Source organism: Pollicipes pollicipes, unplaced genomic scaffold, assembly GCF_011947565.3.
Source record: "Pollicipes pollicipes isolate AB1234 unplaced genomic scaffold, Ppol_2.1 Scaffold_4295;HRSCAF=5057_pilon_pilon_pilon, whole genome shotgun sequence".
Classification (NCBI taxonomy): domain Eukaryota; kingdom Metazoa; phylum Arthropoda; class Thecostraca; order Pollicipedomorpha; family Pollicipedidae; genus Pollicipes; species Pollicipes pollicipes.
In genome coordinates, this window is record NW_023596461.1 from 37,262,895 (window position 1) to 37,278,391 (window position 15,497).

A 15,497-nucleotide genomic window follows, 5' to 3' on the forward strand; every position below is an offset into this window, starting at 1 on the left:
GCGATAGCTTTGTTCAGACTAAGAAACACTACGTTAATCTGCCCTGTCATTGTCCTCGTATTTTCGATTCGGTGTGCAAAGAGTCATGCATTGGATGATTGTATGCATATTGCTCATCGCACGCATCAATGTGTGACTGATATGCGTCCATCTGTGTGTGACTGATATGCATGCATCGATGTGCGACTGATGTTCATGCATCTGTACGATGTGCAAGATGCGCCTTATTGTATGATGTATGCGTCACTTATTGGCAAGGTGCGCAGCCGTATGCGTGTTGAATACCGGTACGCGAGATGGCCATCAGGGTAAGTCGTGGGCTTCAATCGCACACCGGCCATCAACGTGCACGGTGAGCGACGCTTTGCGCCGTAAACTCACTGCACACATCACTGCACATATTATTTTGAGCGTGTGCATTGAACATCGGTGCGCACAGTGGGTATCGCTGTGTGTAATGAGCGTGGGTGAGCGCGGTGAGTATCGGTGTGTGCAGGGTGCACCGGTGCAGGGTGCGGCTTGTATCAGTGTGCGCGGTGTGCACCGGTGTGTGCGGGGTGCATCGGTGTGTGTAGTATGCATCGGTGTGTGTGTGGTAAGTATCGGAGTGTGTGGTAATCATCGTTGTATACACCGAGCATCATTGCGCACATTGAGCAAAACGGGGCGCGATTAACACCAGCTGGTTCGGTGAGCATCAGCGCGTACGGCGAATATCGCTGAGCTCTGTGTTCACCGGTGTGCGCGGTAAGCACCAGCTTGCTTGGTGAGGATCAGCGTGTGCGAACGCTGACCCGTCTGACCGCCGGCGAGACCGGTAGTCCGCATCGGGAAGGGGGGGGGGGGGTCGGTTCCATCGGCCTCCCTGCCCGCTGACCCAGCGCCGATGCGGCGGCCGGCCTGTCCCGGTCCGCTAAGCCATGTCGCTCGCGACCGGTGCTCAATATTCATAGGCTTAATGGTGGACCGAGCTCCCCACGGTATGGAGGTCCGGACGGGCGGCCGGAAGAGAGCGCCTCGGGCGGAGATCCCCGCCGCCGGACCCTGGTGTCGGCCCCTCCCATCGTCGATGGCGCCACGGGCGGAGATCCCCGCCGCCGGACCCTGGTGTCGGCCCCTCTCATCGTCGATGGCCACTGGCTCGTGACACGGAGACCGCTAAATGGACCCGGGTCTGTACCAGCGAGATAAAGATTGAGCCTTGTATGGGAGTCTCCGTATCTGATGCTGTACTGTAAGCCAGGTCAATTACAGAGCGGAACCAATCGCCCAGAATCGGGTAGTTCGGCTCTGATCAATGCTATTGGCATCGAGAGCTTGGCCGACCAAACTCATCTGCAGACCCTGCGCCTCCCTCTTTGTCCTGGAAATAGAATAAATCAAGACGGGTAATTCGCCCATCCATTCGACGTTCCAATTCTTTTGTGCACTCCCGACTGACGGAATCCACCGGATCTTTGGGCGCCGGGAGTTTTGGTGTGATGCGCGTATTCATTGAAGCTTCAATGGGTCGTCCTTCTCGGGACTGTCAGTGGGTAAGCTTTTGTCTTATTCTAGATTTTGCTACGAATTATTTCGTAGGCGTATTTTCATAGTTTGTTTCAAGAACAGTGCACTTTATGAATTATGCGAGAACAATGTTTGCAACTACTGGCCACCGCCTTGTAAAATCAAAAAGCGGTGGATTTTGTGTTCATGACATGTCAGCTGTGCTTACTTTTGGGGCGGTTTCCCTGATTCTCAGAACGCTTGGTTTTGTGTGGGAACTGCATGCTTTGTCACTTGCACTGGCAATTGACATGCTGCACTCCTCTGCAATGCATCAAGCGGGGCCGGGCAGGTGCATATGCCGCTTAACCGACGCTGGAGCATCGGCTCTTGGCTGCAAACCGCCATTCTTTCTTTTTTGTGCACTATTTGTGCATTCCGAGTATCTAGTACGATTGTATTTCGCGGATCATTGTGCGAATCGTAATGCAATTGGAATGACTGGGGAATTGAGGATGACTGGGTGTTTGATATGTTTACGCAAAGTGCAAGCAATGAAAATGTTACCTGGTCAAGTTCCCAGCTATAACCTTGCTCTCAAGTATTTGAATGGCGAAAAGAAGCATTATCCGCGGCCTGCTCCGCCTTGCGACGTTTATCCTTGCGGCAGGCGTCGTATCTCAGTTTTAGTATTTCGGCGGGAGGGGGGGGGGGGGGGTTAAGATTCATTGCCATCTTCCCTTCATCAAGAGTTTACTTCAAATATGAAATGATTTTGTGGGATTTTGGTCATTTTTCTTATGAAAGTTCAGTAAAAACTTGACATTTGGCGCTCTGTGAGAGCGGTTTTGGACATTCGATGATGGTAACATCCTTATAGTAACAGGAAAAAGCTTGGAGTGAGTCATTCTGCGGTCCTCATTCATTTCCAAAAGTTTTTTGCACCTTTGCAGCAGTGGGTATGCCGTTCGCAAGGATGCAAATGTAATATATTTCATTACTGTATTTGCGTACAATGAAGTGAAACCTTTTTTCTCATGGGACGATGAACATAATTACTATTTATATCAAGTACAGATTGTTAAGGAGGACAGCGAAACTTAAATGCAGCCTACACTGGTAGAATACCATATGGTCTGTCTGGTAGTGGCATCATTTCAGGGGTGTCAGTTTTCATAAATGGTATGGGGAGGGCGGGAATAGCAAGTCATGGACCTCACAGCCTCCCCTCTCGTAAATGTGTTCGTCAATAGATTCAGTCTGCTTTCTTTTGATTGCGGAGAGTTTCTATGTTTTTTGGTATTTGGTCTTATTAAACAAATTTTACTTAAGCAGCATTGTGGTCATGGCCGATAAGTAAATCCCAAGAAGAAAGGCTTCGTGCTTTACTTGATTTTTCCAGTTATTTTGTAATCTCCCACTTAGAAGCATTGAGTGGGCCCAGATCAGGAAGGAGGAGCCCAAATCAACATTGGAGTGGGATGTGGCCCCAAAATAATTTGAATTTGCAGTCCTGCATCATGCATGACAAGTACCACAAGTGCTTAGATTTGTTTTCCACCTAGTGTGCAAAGAGCTGTTCTAGCTTGCTAATTCAATCAGCACCAACATATGCATGCTGGTAATGAAGAGTGTCATTCTGATGTACCAGCTTCTTTGTTTCCATGATCTGAACCGCGGATTTACAACAGCATGTGTAAAAAATCTGGTAGCCAAAAGTCTTAACCTCACCCTGACTCGCCGTTTTTCATAACGCGGACTGAGAGGAGGGATGATACCCCTGTCATTCCCAAGCTGAGGAGGGTAGAGCGTCACGTAAAATTACCAAAAATGTATTGTTCTCAACGAGATCTCGCGTGTTGTGACAAGTTGTATGTTGCTGCTTGACCCCACTAGACCAAGTTTATGGTAAAATGCTCTTGAAAATCTGACTACTTAAACTTTGCATATTCATACGTACAAAACCACAAAACAAAAACCAACTACGTACCAATATGGAATTTAAAAGAGTGAGTACTCTTCATGAACTCTTTGTTTATATTCAGTGCAATAGCGTTGTCATGGGGTACGTGATCCTGTGGGGTATACAGGTGGAGGTGAGGGTAGGGTGTCCATTTTCCCTGACGCCGTGAGATGCAAACCTGGGGTTTTGTGGAAGGCTCTTTTTGCTGCGTGCACCGTGAAGAAAAATATCCGTGCTGAATGACAACAGCCCATCCTCTGCCTACGCACTAGTACCTATTTGGCCACCCAGAGGCCCCTGTCACAGACGAATGCCCATTTGGCCACTCAGAGGCCCCTGTTACGGATACGTGAGCCTTAGCTGTCCATCGTGTGCACTTAAGCCGTTAGTTGCGTCCCTTCTCAGAGCCCAAGGTCCGCTTAGGACCTCATCAGGAGCCCAAAGCCTTTTATTTCCTCACGACTGTATACTTGCATGAGCTAGGATCGCCGATAGCTGGTTTGATAAATGCTAGGATCGCCGATAGCTAGTTTGTGTGGTGTTGATGGAATACACAACATTCATTGTACAAACGACAGGAAATCATTTAGCCTGAGCCTGGAATTTCGGATACCTTCGGTTCGTTAAAGCAGGTAACAGTCCTCTAAAAGTGGGCTGCTGCCGTAAATGACTGTTTTTTGCTGTTGCTCTTTTATTTTTGTGTTTTGCTCAGCATGGCAAGAGTCTGAAACAACCAGCATTGGTATTACCCAAACAATTCTGTGATCCCCTTTTCCGCGACTCCGACGCATCCTTCTTCCAGGACGCCCCCACTACTACTAGCCCAGCACTTGCGAAGTCGCCTTCGCCTTAACCTGAGCCCAATCCTGAAACCCAATATATTGCTCGTTCCTCTCCAGGCGGCCTAGACACACATTTTAAACCTGTGCAATCAATTGCTGTGGTGCATTGAGAGGCGCACACTAGGCAACGTATGTCGCGTCAGGCTTCGAGCATGCCCAAGGTGTGGTGGAGAGTATGATGATGGTCCGTGGTCCGCCTCGAAGAGCACACGTGGTTTTCATTAGGAGGCATGGCCTCGGGTAGGCCTGCATGTTTTACGCCATCCCTTAGTGCTACTTGCCACCGGTTTTGTCCCATTGTCATGTACTTAGCTTCCTTCACTGTGGAGGTTCTTCGCCGGCCTTTTTCGCAGTCGGGGATAGAAAATTCAGTCGCAGATCGAAATTTAACGGGGGGACACGCGAAGTCCCGAGAGTGGAGGGAGACCTGCTTTTATGATAGAATTTTACCATGGTATAGGGCCGGTGTGCCTGCATACTTCGCGGCAACATATATTCTGGCATTAGTTGAATGACTTTGTGTAAATGAACGCTTCGGCTGTGTGAATGATAATGACGAAAGAGGCTCTCGTTGATACGCTGGTTTCTTATTACGCTGCTGGGCACGGACGTCATTGCCATTTCTTACCATATAGTATCGTGTTAAGCCATTGGCGAAAATGTTGGTCGCAGAAATTCGGTTGGCGACACAAAGCACCTTTTTACCGCCCCTGCCTGTGGGGGGGAACTGTATGATGTTAAATTAAACAAGTTGTATATTAAAACCAGTATACACCACATCACACTGGCCTGCAGCCCTGCGGTAGGAATTATGTCATACATATGCCGCAAACAAGCATTTTCATATTCCCACCTATCCAAATGAGGGAGTAAAAGACGCAAGAAGAATTTCGTCGTGCGAATACGAAGCTCCATTTCCTACACAGTTCCTATTCCTGAACAGACTCATCAATAGCGTCCATAGCAGCTTACCAGTGGAATGGATAACGCGAGCACCTTAGCCTGCTGCGTGTCGCTCGTAAGCGAAAGAAAGCAATGCTGGGAGGCGGCGTTGCCAGAAAGGACCAGCTACCGCGCATAAACGCGCCATGTTTCCAATGGCGGTGGCGGTTCGGCCAGTGGAGTGGGCTGCTGGTCTGAGTTGCTTCGGTCGTTTGCCGGTGGTCGGTCGTTGGTCTGCTGGTGGTCTGCCAGTGATCTGCCGGCGGTCTTCTGGTGTCTGATGATGATCTGCCGGTGGTGTCAGTGGTCTGTCAGTGGTCTGACGCTGGTCTGCTAGCGGTGGTGGTCTGATGGCGGTCTGCTGGTGGTCTTCCGGTGGTCTGCTGATGGTCTGCTGGTGGTCTGCCAGTGTTCTGCTGGTGATCTGCCGGTTGTCTGCGGTGGCCTGCTGATGGTCTCCTGGTGGTCTACTAGTGGTCTGCCAGTGTTCTGCTGGTGGTCTGCCGGTGTACTGCTGGTGGCCTGCCGGTGGTCTGCTGGTAATCTGCTCGTGGTAATATGCTGTGATCTGCCAGTGATCTGCCAGTGGTCTGCTGGTGGTATACTGGTGGTCTGTCGATGGTCTGCTGGTGGTGTGCCGGTTGTCTGTCGGTGGTCTGCTAGCGGTCTGTCTGTGGAGTTGGACCGATCGTGGTGGCGGCCGCTGCTTCAGCGTCGGCCAATCGATGCCGCCCGGGCGCCGAGGCCGTCCCGCCGACCGGACGACGGCCGCATCTCGCCGGCGGCACGAGCCAGTGAGCATGGCGAAAATGCGCAACGCAGTCAGGGGAGTGCTCCACGTTAGTATGAAGTTTTGAAATGGAACAGACATTTTGAAGAGCATTCGGTGCAGTTCACAGCACTGCTCTCCTTCAGACCTAGGCCCCTCTAGTTTCTGAGCTACATGACCGCGAAGATGTTCAGACTTTTTCGTGCCGATGATTGTAAGGTCACCCAGGCATCCATGACGGCACAATAACGTCATTGAAATCCTGCCGTTTCATTGGCCGTACGACGATCAAGGCCAAAAAGAATCCGATTCTCGAGTCGTTCATATTCGGCGTTCGTGAGCACGGTTTCAAGACAGAACGGCCGTCAATTGCTCTCAAACAGTTGTGTGCAAAGTACGATGGCGTAATCGAACAATGACGGTTGAGGAGCATATCTACTAAACAGAGAAATTGTGTTGGCTAGAGCCGTCTTTTCCACTTAAAGTATGCCAATTGTCATAAGTAAGCTTATTTCACCATACCTGATTCTTGCTTCAGTGGCTTAAAATGTGGAACATTTTCTTCAAGAGGCGCTCGGGCTATCGTCCTCATCTGGTGTGCTAGTTACACAACGTTTCAGCCACTTAATCCTCCGGCCGTCATCAGGTGTTGTGGAGGCCTGAGAGGTACTGGATGATGCTGGCTGCCAACCATGTGTGCGTCACAACCGGTATTCTCTCCTGGGAATTTGTGGTATTCGAACCAGGCTCTTGTTGATTGTGAGTCCAGTGCTCTGTCAGCTGAGCTATTCGCTAAAAAGTAGGATGAGTTAGTTCGAACAGTTGCTCCAACCGTGATATTAATATTTTGTCTCAACCCTTCCGTAAAGCCGCTTAAAAGGGGGAGGGGTGCTCCACATTTGTACGGGGTTTTGAACTGAGATAGCCATTTTGAAAAACACATAAGCAAGCACAAAAACGCAAATCACACATTTTGGTACATTAAGTACATAATTAAATGTTGTCTAGAACAGTCTTATACTCTTGAAAGCAAACCAATAGTTAGAAGTGTGCTTTTTCATCATGTCTGATGCCTGCCTCAATGTCTTTTAAAGTGGAATATTCCTTTTACGAATTCTTTGTGGATTAAACTGGCGGCACCTACAGATCCTGCCATTACCACCCTTACGCCTTTTCTCAACTAAAAGATCGAACATGCTCCAATCCGAAATGTTTCCGTACATATCCCGTGTAAATCCATGCGATTTTATGTTCTTTGGACAGCAAATGCCAAATGTGTCATGGCTGGAGATCGTTTGCATGCACATTCATGAGCACTTCCACTTCTCCTTAATTAGCTTTGAATGAGCTCAAGGGTCTAGTGGGAAGGGCAGTGGGGTCTTACGCGGAGGGGCCAGGCTCGAATCCTGATCGCACCATGGCCTGGGCGTGCCAATATGACAACGGCCTCTTAGTTTGCGGCGTAGCTAACTTCAAGTCACCAAAGAAAGCTCGGATGCCGATTCGAGTGTAATAGTATTTTGCGGCTCCATTGCACAAACCGATGTCATATCCAGATGTTGTGGCGGTAATAAGTACGGCAGTCAAACGTACTTCAAATAATAAGAGATTTTTGCAGGATTAATGTTTTGCGTGATCGTAATTGCCAGCGCTGGTGCGCAGTCCACTGGCTTTAGAATCCTTGGTTAAAAGCTTGGCTTATTTCTCTCTGCAACGAGTAGGGCGTGTTTCTAAAGGCATTAGATGCAGGACGTTTTTGTAGCTAATGTGCTGATATATTATTTTGTTATTTGCTTGCTATTGGATACGGCATGTGCGTCGGTGCATATGCCACGCCTGGCTACCTTCCAGTTACATTTATTTCTAAACGCTCGCAGGCGCCAGGGGACAGCTTATTGGCGGTGTGGTGCGCATACCTGGAATTGATATGCTTTGTACTGGTCCACCTTCACGGATATTAATGCCGGATATGAAGCCGTCGCAAGAAGTTTGCCTTATACAAAAGAAACACGCTGCAGACAGTGTCGTACAAATGTGTGTTGTTGATAACACGTCCATCACATATTTGTAAATACAATTTATGGCTCAGATCATGCCAGGTCATTGAGCTATGATACCCTCTCTGAAGGTCTGTCCAGCCATTTTAGACAATTTTGTTTTGTTTTTGCCATTTAAAGGGAGTGCGTCTATTATTCTGTTTTCTAAATACAAGCCTAAGGGTCGTTTGGAAGCCATTTATGGTTAGGTTTGGTTGTTATGTGTGCAGCTGGGTCCTGCAACAGTTTTAGTTTATTTATTTTTATCGATCCCATCGATGGCTGCGCGTGAACAAATACATTTTTTAAAGCTAAATCAATCAGCGGGGAGGAAAGGATGAATGCACTGGCTTATATGTGTGCGAGTAACTGCGCGCTAGAGACATGGTCATCATTTTGGTTGCTATGTTCTAGTGCGCATGAGGTGAACGCTGACGATAAAAAGCTTTACGCATTGTAAGATCCCCTGTGTAATAACAGACGGAAAAATGATACACTGAACATGCCTTGTGTGCCAGCGACATCGCGGCAACATTATCAGCTTATGTGTTTTGTAATTTCAAACGCCGAATTGGGTGCAAGGTTGCACTAATTTCAGGTCAAAGGGGTCCTATGTTTCAAGGTGTCATGATGCACAAGGCAAGCATATTGCCCTTTTTTAAATGTAGTAGTTGTTGCATAGTCTTCATATTCGTGTTCTTAAAATGGGCTTATTTTGTGTTGGCTTGAATTCGGTGTACTTCGCTGCCAGGTTCAGAGTGCACTGATTTCATGTGGACACACAGCAGATCGTTTTTTTTTTTTACTGGTTGTACTATAACTGACTTGGGTATTCAAAATTAGTCTTGATTAATCTCCTGGCTGCTTTGTTACTTATATGCAACCTTTTTTACAAAAACTTACATGAGAATGCCCCATATAACGATCTGAAATAATATATTTGCTTTTTAATGCTTTAAATGCACATGTGATAGGTATATATAACACTGAATTGCATGACAAAACATACAGGGAATAAATATGATGTGCCATTACGAGTAATTTAGCCTAATTATAATACTGCATATGTGAGCCATGCATAACGTCTTGAAAAAATGTGCCAAGCTTGTGCACAAAACAAGTGTAAATCCGCATGTATCATGTTATACGTATATCCACCAATTTTCCCAATGCATGAAGACAAGAGTGCATAACATACACATCAGACCTGACAGGTCTGGTGCGGCACCAACATCCTTCAGCAATGTCATGCACAGCATGCATCTGGTATGCTTAGAGCAACGCAGTCACCACTGACATCATTGCATAAGAAGGTGATGTTTATAGCAATTATGGTGTTTCAAACAATATACGTTTACATTGAAAAAGTCCAGATAGCTTTTAATCATATGCTATTCGTGTTTTGACCTTGCAGCCATGCAACATTACATGGAACAAAGCATGTGGTTATGCCACATGACTACAGAAAACCATCAGCATATACCATATCATACCATGCACAAGTAGAAGAGTCAGAGGCAAAGAATGATGTAGATGGATGTCGACACCAATGAACTGATAAGGCTGGCAAAGCTCCTGAAAACCTGACACTTCTTTCTGTCCCCAGCATATTAATGGCCAGTACCCTTACATGAGCGAAGTAATGAAATTGCGGAAGTTTTACATTACAAGTAGGCCAATATTTTTCTTGACCTTAAGCACTCTTGAAGTGACCAATATCTGATGTATCAGCGTGATATGACTGCGCATTACGTGCTTCGACCGGGGTTGGGTTCATTACAAAATGACCGTTATAATTTGTCAAGATAACTGCTATGCATTTCATGCCTACAGTTCATGTCTGACCATGCCACATTCAGATGTCCCATGTCTCTTTCCTGTCAACGTGTCACAATACTGGTGGACACTTATCTCTGGCCTGATGAGTGCACAGCTGGCGTTTGATAGCACCGTGTGACGGCAGTTGCATGAAAAAAGCTTGGGTCTGTCATCATGTGCATCGAGTTGATGGTTGTCTATATACCTTGCAATCTGGTTGGAAGCACAATTAAGTTCAGCTGTTTGGGAAGGGGCTACATTGCACAGTGCATTACTTTTTCAGCTTAGATTATTTCATCAGTTTGTCAAAAGAATGATTCACTGTCACACTGCTATTAAACCATATTACCAAATAAACTTACCCACCAATGTTGTTTCATGGCACTGATTTATAAATTGGGGCAACCATACCTCCATTGAATAAACTTCCCCATTTATGAAAACCAGCTGTCAATTCTTGGATACATACTTATGGAACGCGATGCTTCTCCAAACATTCAGAAACACACATAAACTGGGTGCACCAATGCAAACAAAACACAACACAGGCCACAAGAAATATCCATGCAGCTATTAAACGATAATTACCATAAGGCCGCTGTCTTCTTTGCAGACAAGTGTTTGTATCTCCTCTGTGTTCCTATTGAAAGAAACAAATGACATTTAAGAAGTGTTGACAGGCCTCCAATCTTGGGTTTCTAACATTGCCCATGAGGTACAACTGTGGTACAGCGTGCAAGAATATTGAAGGGAAAGGCGTTCTGATGATTTTGAGCGAGGATTTCAGGAACGATGCGTAGATCAGGTAGGGAAAGAAGTACACAGGTGGAATCATTTACGAGGGACAAACGGCTGTTTGTTTTTTTCTGATATGCGGCTATTCAGACGAGTTGGGTTCAAACGAGTTCAAACGAGTCAATTTTTTTTAATCGGAATTGGTTACGCGTAAACAGCAGCAAGCCAGGAAGGAGAATGTGCGCAGGAGTGCAGAAAACATAACAGAAAATCTGTAATAAATTGGCAAAACAAATCGCGTACAACCCATAATACTGATTACGTTATGATTAGATAGTCTGTGATAAGAACATACACCTGACATGAATCAAATTGGAAAATATTGGTACCAAATCTGTCCAAAAAGGAAGTTAGACTTAATACGGGTTGCGTAGGCAGGAAAAGACTTAATACGCCTCAGGTGATGAACGGCTTCATTCGTGGACGTAACGTGTGTATAACAAACACAAAGCACTGCGCAGGCAGTGGAAATGCAAAGCTAAATAAAACGCGCTAACAAATCTTCAGGCACCACACAACTACCAACATGCAACTGATCATAGGAGTGTCAGACGTGCTTTCAGGTCAGAAAGATCTCTTTTTAAACAAATAACTGAAAAAGTTAATGGTCGTTCCAAAAGAAACAGTCAAGTTTCCAACCCTCTATATATCACAATTATCTCGTAGTGCAGCCACCTCAAATAGCTCCTAAAGCTAAAACCTGAAGACAACTGCCTGGCTAGCCTTCGCTGATCTGCTCTTATGGTAGCTGCATGCCCACCATGCCCTCTTGGTGCCTCGCGACACTGGGAAAGACACTTACATTTACATTTACAAAGACACACACGAAGACATTTACACTGGGAAAGACAGGGATAATGGTGATACAGGAATTAACTTGAGGCTTTCCAGACTGAAACACACAGCAATGCTTTCTCAACTGTTCTCTTATGGTGAATTTTGTATAAAGTTGCAATACACCCATACACCCATAAGGAGTCATCTGGAAAACCGCACCACGCACTACAAAGTGATATCTACAATACAAATAAAAAACAATGTAGCTTATCATCTGGTGATGACAAGCTACATTGAACCTAGCGCAGTACACCTAATCAGAGACGTGAGCGTCTGGAAGGTGCTGGGTTGTCCATCTCCTACCCAAATTTGAGTTGTGGCTGGCAACAATATTTAGGTGTCAACAAAATGAACATGAACAAATGGATGAAGATGGAGGAACCAAATGGATGGACATTGTCCCAAGTTGAAAAGGAAATTTGCTTCCACCTTAAGGAATGTTATGCACAGACGGACATTTTTCCATTTTTAAAATGATTATACACGGGCATTTGCACAGGATGCTGGGTGGCACTTCCGTCTACACACCATGCTTGCTATGCACCTCACAGGAATGAGGGATGATAATAATAAAGTTTCTTAACCAGCTACCTAATTTATATCATGCATGGCCTTACCGGAACACAAAATGTGTCGAGTACGTGATATTTCCACCCTAACCTGACAGAGCATACTAAACTTATATATAAAGGTAAGGTGAGGTAAACATGGCCTTGTGCCTCGTATGAATGCCTCGTTCAGCTGTCTGCTGCAGCAATCAATGATAAGCACCCAATAGGGCTTGGAGAAGCCAACACAAGAGGGCTGCGTGGATGCATTGGTGCCTATACCCAGCCTTGACCGTACTTGCACCAGAGGTTTTGTTAAATCCTAAGTATTATAATTTGGAGGTGAGATATTACGATCTTCATTATTGGGTACTCTGCGCCGATATCTGGAAAGCACAATGAAATGTAACATGCAAAGATATTTACCAGTGGTGAAATTAGGCAATATTTCACCACATCAGGAAGCTCCGTTTCATGTTCAAAAACTACCTGCTGTCCAAAATTAATGCTGACACTGGGGGCGGGGGGGGGGGGGGGGGTTGTGCGACGCATTCAGCTGCTGAGGCTAAATGGCATTCTGGTAATGAAAAACTGGTAGATTAAAAACAAGGTTCTGAGGGGAGCCAACATTTGCATTCATTTGTTGGTCATGATAAAGGTGCAAGCGCCACCCATCTAACCAGGCTTCTGTATGGCTGAAAATCTACAGCTCACAATCCCAGTAAAGCAAAGTAAAGCTCTCAGTAAAACAAGCAGTATGTAGTACCAGCTGCGTATGTCATTTCGTAAGGCTGGGGTAGGTGGTTAACAAGTCACCCCGCTATACGCACGCCTAAGCTGACTGCCTGGTCCTGCAGTCAATGCAATCAGTGGTCGAATTTACGCAACGCTTCACCGCATCAGGAAGCTACTTTTCATGTTTTCAAGGCTGAGGGCATGCGCAGAGATTTGCCGCCCAACGGTTTAAGCCGCTGCCAAAATAGCGTAGAACAGTCACCTTTTCCCAGAGCCTGGTGCAGCCGATTGATATAACAGAATATTTGTTCCTCATCTCAGCATATAGTAGGCCAACATGAATTAATCGCGGTGCGCATCAACTAACAATCCTTGCCATACGTTAAAACCGTACATCCGCAGCCCTCAGCTGAATGTAAACAACAACAAAAAAAAAAACGGCATAAGGGCCGCCGCCAACGCTGTGTTCGCAAGCTGCCCTTAACGCTGACAATGGACATCCCCGAAAATCCATTGGCTAAGGCTAATGATACCTTCTCAATGATGTCGATATGTTTGGTAGTGAATAATGTTTGGGGGGTAACTTCGTGATTCCATACAAAGCAAAGCAAATTTGGGGTTGTGGCAATACCTCGTCAGTGGAGGCGAATTGATAGAAACCAATGACACCAGAATTTGTAAATCGAAATTCACTACCATCCTACGTGCACAGAAAACAATCCTAACTTGACTGCACACATTATCTTTAATGGTGATGCATAGATAATTTGGGCATAGCATGACGAATATTAATCACGCATATCATCCCGGGAAGGGCAAAAGACTTCGAAGCTGCATGAGATGAAAGGTTTGTGATATCCTGCTCGATTTTATGTCTATCCCAGTCTGTGTATTTGCACCTTAGTATTCAGGAGATGAAAATGCTAATCATTCTAAAAATGTAGGCATCTTTATTATCTGGTTATCTTTCTGTTTTTTGTTCCTAAGTCATAAAGTTTCGTCTGGCCTGGATGTCCGCTGGTTGAGCTGATGGATTCAGACTGATGGCGAATTGTCGGTTTGAACTGGACGCCGTCAGATTTCGTGGACACAGACCACCATTTGGCTTTTCCTTCGCAGCCCTAGCTCAGCTGATAAAAAATTAGTCATGGAAGTGCCCCTAGTCTGCTCACTCCCTTCGCAAGGGAGATGGCCTCAACCCGTCGTAAAACACAAGTCGGTGTACAATAGGGACGTGAACTAACACGTGTAGTTCACTAATGCCGCAAAACGTTTCGTTTCACCTGAGACTATGTGATTGCTCTTTAGCCGTCTCAGTTTTAGACCAAAACGTATGGTGATTTGTTTATTCTCACTTCTCTGGACAGCATTAACACTGGCACGTGGCACCGCCCAAAGTGACCGAGCATGAATGGTGCTATCTGGTGCTGATGTAATGGTGCTTAATGTTGAGTCCAAAGGCGGTCATGGCCCAGGGACATCCAGTCTGTACCGGAAAAGATTGTGAAAAAACATGAGATCACACTTAGCAAACTGATACATGATCGACTGCATGCTTAAAGCAGATAAAAGACTCTCACAGTCCATTCTGGAATGTGTGACCAGCCGGCCACACTTACAAGTTCTGCTGGATGAGCTACAGTTGTTTGAAGTTGGTTGCAGCTGCTCCTGCCCATATTGCGTAGCCATATTCCAGCACAGATCTCACGTGTGTGCTGTAGGCGCGCGCCATGGATCTGTGGTTCAGACGATCACTGCTTGGCGCTCGGGGCAGCTGCTTCTTGTAAGTAGGCCTAACATGCGGTCAGGCTTGGCGACGGTCACCTTAATGTGGACTAAAAGAGTGAGCATATTGTCCAGAATGGCACGCGGGTCACGCGTCTCAGTCGACGTTCGAGGTGAGAGCCGTTCCGGGTATGTATGGCGTGCAATGGCACAGTGCGGGTGAATAAAACAAAAACGTGTTGCAACAAGTATTCCAAGTTGAATAAAGAAATATGTTATATTCACGCACCGCGGGGAAGGGAATGTCGCTGGTGTCCCCGGTCATTTTTCTGCAAAAATTAGACAAGACAGATTTGGGAACACCTTCGGGAAGAAAGAAGCACAGTATCAGAGCGGTGCAAGACGCAGCTTCGAGCGTCTTTTACTGTGAAACGGAAGTGGCCTTCGAGGCAATGCAGGTCGACTTGTGGACACTATACGTCATACAATGACATAACTCATGTAATTTAGAAGAATGAATGAGCTGCCGGGTGTGCTTGCGAAAACTTGAGAGGGCAGCAATAATCTCGGACCCATGTCAGTTATCACACAGGATTTGGGGCTGTTTACTAGACTAAAATATCTGCAGCCCACCTGCAAATCAAGGAACTAAGCTAACAGATTATGTGAAAGTCGCATCACATACCTCACAAGTCTTGAGAAGGCATACAAAGTTGAAGAGCTTTGCCAAAGTTCAGAATTTCACTCAGTAATGAAGGGATGAATTATGAAGAACATTGCAGGTCGCGACTCGAGCTGATTCCGATGGCTGTTGCTGCTGCTGTTCCGAGCTGCCTCCGATGGCTGCTGCTGCTGCTGTTCCGAGCTGCTGCTTCCGGCATTACGCTATTGATCTCGCTTCGAGAAAATCACTTCGCTCAAATCACTTCTTGGCGAAATTTTGAAATTAATTCGTTGTCTGATTGCACGACATCCGTGATATTTACCCGAAATGCTGTC

General features: G+C 46.1%; 1 protein-coding gene across 1 annotated transcript in view; it reads left to right on the forward strand.

Moving 5' to 3' along the window:
• The window catches only part of LOC119097496 (neuroligin-4, Y-linked), a 127,480-nt gene that overhangs the window by 94,062 nt on the left and 17,921 nt on the right, over window positions 1-15,497 (forward strand). The window lies entirely within an intron of this gene.